The sequence below is a fragment of the Elaeis guineensis genome, chromosome 13, assembly GCF_000442705.2.
Source record: "Elaeis guineensis isolate ETL-2024a chromosome 13, EG11, whole genome shotgun sequence".
Lineage (NCBI taxonomy): Eukaryota > Viridiplantae > Streptophyta > Magnoliopsida > Arecales > Arecaceae > Elaeis > Elaeis guineensis.
Genome location: NC_026005.2, coordinates 56,037,686 through 56,043,725, shown reverse-complemented (window position 1 = coordinate 56,043,725; position 6,040 = coordinate 56,037,686).

Genomic DNA, 6,040 nt, shown 5'->3' with positions numbered 1-6,040 from the left:
AGAAGGAACCGGGCCCTGGGTGCTGCGTATCCTTCCCTCACATCACTATATGGCCGCTTAGGATTAGAAATAGAGGGAAACAAGGGCATAGATCCCTCATCGTCTGCCATTATCCAATTAACAGCCCGAACAATCCAACTTTTCTCATCAATACAACCTTTTCCATTCTTTTTTTAGTAGCATATCAATACCCCATACTTTCCTCTCAATTTTTTTTTCTATTTTTTCCACCCCTTTTCGTATTAGAAACTAACATGCAAGAAAAGGATGGCTACCATCCATGGCTAGGAAACCCCCACATGCATAATTGAAGTAAAAGGGAAGGTGGAGAAAATGGATGGGTAAAAGCTTGAGAGTTAGACTAGAAGTTAGTCAATGTGAGATAGAGCACTCCTCCTAAGAATGCTAAATAGCTATAATTCGAGCTCTCCATCTGATCTTACCAATGCCTGATTGCCATACCCTATTTGGAGGTAAAAGTATGAGGTTATGGTGGAGGCTTTGACCATTGCCCCCCTCCCTCCACTCATAAGGAGGTATCCAACCTACTTGAGGATAACTTTTTCGACCCACATGATACCACAGGACAGCTCGATGCGACAAGTGAATGATAATTTTTTTTTCTTATTTAAATATATCCAAGTTAGGCTAAGAACGTGATTGTTGATCTTTCTTGCTTTTCTTTTTCTAGTTTGTTGACATCTAATCCACCAAATCATTATCAACAACAACTGCTAGATCCCCACCATGTAGAAAAGTTTTTTTTTTTTTTTTAATTTTGATTCAAATATATAACTCTACAATCTTAACATAATTTTTTCCCTCTTTCGAATGCATCATACTTTTCAACTTGCCGAGATCGGCAACCATACATGATGGTTGAGAGCAACAAAGACCCATAGACTCAACAAGTAGATTTGTATCATGAAGAAAAAGTACTTCTTCTTTTCTTTCTTTTTTTTTTTTTTTATACTCTGTATTACTAATAAGTCAATCTCACCCACCCATGGAGATTGATGGCCATATACCACCAAATCAAATGGTGGAATTATGGGGAAAATTCAATGCAGGGGTAAAATGATAATTTTAAATTTTTTTTTCAAAATCATGATTTTACAGTGAAAAAATATTAATTAATCTAATTAATTAACATGAATTTATCCTTACACTAGGATCTAAATATGATAAATAGCATGCATACATTTAAATTTGAATTTCAAATTCAAACAGTAAACACTTTATTGTAATGTGTTCAGAACACAATACCTTTGTGCGGGTAGTAGATCGCCATAATTTGATCACTGTCGGGAGAGTCTGATCAATGCGACGCAGCCACACAGCGTGTCTGGCCTCTGCAGATCATCCACACGAAGCTTCCGATCTGATCGACTCCTCACGAGTGCTAACTCGTTGTAGAGCCCTTTTGACGGTTGATGCTGATCGAACTCCTTCGATCGATGTCTATTGTTCTTCGGATGCTTCAAATCGTCAACAGACGTGCTTGAGAGGATGTTGAAGATCTCTCAGAGATTTTGTGAGCTCACGACACTCGTAGCTCACATTCTCTCTTTCCGAACCCCAGGCTAAAACTCTAGGGAACTCATCGAAAATCTTGCACACACTTTTCTTCCTTTTCTTTCTTTTTCTCTTGGAAGGATATGGACTTCCTTCTCACGCACAAGACTTCTCACATCCCAAAATTTTTCTTCAAAAATCTTCTTCTTGCATGGCCTACTCTTCTCCTCCCTTTATAACAACATCAAATGTCTTATCCAAAAGAAAGGATAAAGATGAGTAATTGCACATTTGAATTCAAATCAAATTTTGAATTCAAATGGACACCAACTCATCTCTTATCCACTAAAGACGTGAGGCGTGGCTTAAATTGTGCATGGAGTGATTTCATGAGAAATCTTTTCTCATGTAATAAATAGGACATAAAAAAAGGGATAAGGTGCAAAGATTGATTGCCCATTCAAATTCAAACTTTATTTTGAATTTGAATGGCCAACCAATCATCCTTATCCATTCATTTGGCACATTAAAGTGGGGCGTGGAGAAGGGCTTGGTATGAGAAAAAAATTCATGAGAAGTTTCTTCTCATGAATTCAAATGGGTGCAATGGAAGTGAGGTGGCGCATGGAGATTGGGTCAAGGTGGTTTAATTATTTAAACCAACCTAATTGAACCAAATAAGTTAGGTCTAATTAGACTAATTTAAACCCAACTTAATTAGGCTTAAATAGGCTCAATAAAATTCTAATCAAATCAGGAATTGACTAAGCCCAACCCCTGATCAAATCAGGGACCAAACCATCTCGACGACTAGGTCAACTCTTAACCTAATCGGGTCAAACCCAACTGAATCCAATTCAATTGGACTTGATCCAAAAATAATTACTCAATCAAATTGAGTTAATTAGCGATCAAATTACTAATTAAACCTCTCATAAATATTGAGTCCAAATCCGGTGGGCAATCGGGCATCAGAATTCATCGATATGTAATCCTGATAGAAAAGTCCCAACCAGTGGGACTCTTGATCCCGGTACCCATAATGTGTGGAACTCATGATCAGAGAATCCTGATTCTCGATCACTGAGTCCCAAACATGTACGATTCTACATCAGCCATCAGATCAGATAGGAACCTCTAATGTGTGTGACCCCATAGGTTCGAACCTAAGCCGGTAGCACAGGAATCAATTCCTGCACTAATCGAAGTGACCATCTAGCAATGGTACCCGATGTCCGGATAGGTCGAAGAGTCACAATCGCAACACTCAGAACCTACATGAATATGGTTACTGTATAATTCATCCTTTTGACCCCTGTGTTTAGGACAACTCAGGGTTAAACTGTCAACCCTGATCAGATCATCCGAATCGTGCTCAACTCAAATACTCCTGTGACTCCTCACAAGGACTACCCTGGCCAAAGTTTTGCTAAATTGAAACATGACTATACACAGCTCCTAAACTGGAGTGGTCAATCCCATCTTGACACACGCACCGACAAGTCAAGTACTTGACTACACCCAGCAGCCTTCCGTCACTGAATTAGAAATTCAAGTAGTCCAGTGCCTAAGTGCAGTAAGTTGCTTGCAAGTCACCGTGGCAGTCTCAGGTCGGAGGAACATTTATACCAATATTCCATCGGAGCAAATCATGATAGCAGAAATAGCTCCGGAGTCAGTCACGTTCAATGCAGATGTACCCTTACATCTCACCTGTATGCCATACCAGTGTCTCCACACTCATTGGTTAAGAGGACAACCAATCTATATGGCACACAATGACCTATGCTTGATAAACATTATCGTCCTTGGTAACAACGTATCATTTGGTCGCGAATATATTTAAGGACTAAACGATAAATCCTCCTTTGTCGAGTCTAAATAGTCCTAAGGACTTCACCACAACATAGGAGTTCATTAGAAGATAAAATATTTTGTGATGAAAAATACCAAAATAATTTTTATTAATTCATAATTCATGTATATATACAAAAATGAGCACAACCGTCTACAGACTGATGATTGGCTTTGGGACACTATTCCCAACAATCTCTCACTTGGCCTAAAGCCAATCGGTGTAGTATCTAATATCCATCTTCGACTTGTAGTTGTCAAACTCCTTCACCGTAATGGCTTTAGTGAATGGGTCGGTCAGGTTCTCCTTCCCGTCGATCTTCTGAAGATCGACATCACCTCGATCCATAATTTTTCAGATGTGATCATAGCGATGAAGAATATGCTTCATCCGCTGGTGTGCCTTTGGTTCCTTCGCCTGAGCAATGGCTCCAGAGCTGTCACAGTAGAGCAGAACTGGACCAACAAGGGAGGGTGCTACTTCGAGCTCGGTGATGAATTTTTTCAGCCACACCACTTCTTTGGCAGCATCTGATGCAGCGACATACTCTACCTCACAAACTAAATCAGCCATTGTGTGCTGCTTGAAACTTTTCCAGCAGATAGCCCCACCATTAAGGGTAAAAATAAATTTCGACACACTTTTACTGTCATCGTGATCAGACTGAAAATTAATCTATAAACCCTATAAGTCTCAAGTCCGATTCACCATAAATAAGCCACTGGTTCTTAGTATTTCTTAAATACTTCAGGATGATTTTAACAACCTTCCAGTGATTCTCCCTTGGATCAGATTGGTATCTACTCACTACCCCTAGTGAGTATGCCATATCTGATCGTGTACATGTCATGACGTACATGATAGATCCCACTGTCGAAGCATATAGAATTCTACCCATACGCTCTCTCTCTTGAGGTGTTGTCGGACAATCCCTCTTCGAGAGAGAAATTTCATGGCCTATCGGAAGATAGCTTTTCTTGAAATTCTCCATGCTGAACCTCTTCAGCATAGTATCAATGTACGTGGACTGAGATAAACCAAATAATCTTTTAGATCTATCCCTATAGATCCTCATCCCTAGGATGTAGGAAACTTCTCCCAGATCCTTCATGGAGAACTATGACGACAGCCAAATCTTTATTCCCTGTAATGTAGGGACATCATTCTCGATTAAGAGAATGTCATCTACATACAATACAAGAAATACTACTACTGGACCATTAGCCCACTTATAATTGCAGGGCTCTTCTCCGTTCTTAACGAAGCCATACGTCTTGATCGTCTTATCAAAATGTATGTTCCAACTCCGTGATGCCTGCTTAAGTCCATAAATAGACCTCTGTAGCCTGCACACCTTAGACTCATCTGTGGATGTGAATCCTTCAGGTTGTATCATATACACCTCTTCATCCAGCTCTTTATTTTGGAAAGCTGTCTTTACATCCATCTGCCAGATTTCATAGTCCAGATGAACAGCTATCGCAAGTATAATCCAAATGGATTTGAGCATTACCACAGGAGAAAACGTCTCATCATAGTCTATACCATAATGTTGACGATATCCTTTGGTAACCAGACAAGCTTTATAGGTTTCCACATTTTCGTCTGTGCCCCTCTTCCTGTTGAAGACCCACTTACACCCTATGGATTTTACTCCTTCGGGTGGGTCAACCAATGTCCACACATCGTTAACCTTCATGGACTCCATTTCGAATTTCATGGCTTCTAGCCATTTCTCAGAGTCGGATCTCTGCATTGCATCCATATAGGTGATCGGATTCTCATCGTTTTCATCAAGTTCGATAGGATCGTCATCCCGGACCAAGAAACCATAGTATCTGTCCGGTTGACGTGGTACTCTACCAGATCGTCTTAAGGGTACTTGAACAATGGGCTCTGGATCTGATCTAATCAAATCCGGTTCAAGTTCAGCAACTTGTGTCGATTTTTTCACCTGTCGAACTTCATCAAATTCGACCTTAGAGGCAACAGTCCCTTCACCAAGGAACTCCTTTTCCAAAAAGATTACCTTAAGGCTGACAAACATTTTTTGCTCATCAGCTAGGTAGAAGTAATATCCTTTGATCTCTTTTGGGTACCCTATAAAATTATACTTGTCAGACCTAGGTCCAAGCTTGTCCGTAATTAAACATTTAACATAAATCGGACACTCCCAAACCCTAAGGTGCGAGAGTACTGGCTTACGTCCTATCCATATCTCATATGGCATTTTAGTTACAGACTTACTCGAAACTCTATTTAGAAGGTAACAAGCCGATTCGAGCGCATATCCCCAGAGGAAGATCGGCAGACCAGCAAACCCCATCATGGATCGAACCATGTCCAACAAGGTCCGATTCCTCCTTTCAGACACACCATTATGCTGTGGTGTTCCAAGAGGTGTCCACTGAGAGAGAATCTCATTCTCTCCAAGATATGTCAGAAAATCATTGGAAAGGTATTCACCTCCTCGATCAGATCGAAGAGTTTTAATACACTTTTCAGTTTATTTTTCTACCTCATTTCGGAATAGTTTGAACATGTCAAACGACTCCAACTTATGCTTCATTAAATAGACATACCCATACCTCGATAGGTCGTCTGTGAAGGTTATAAAGTAGAAATAATCACCTCTTGCACTTGAGCACATGGGTCCACATACATCAGAAT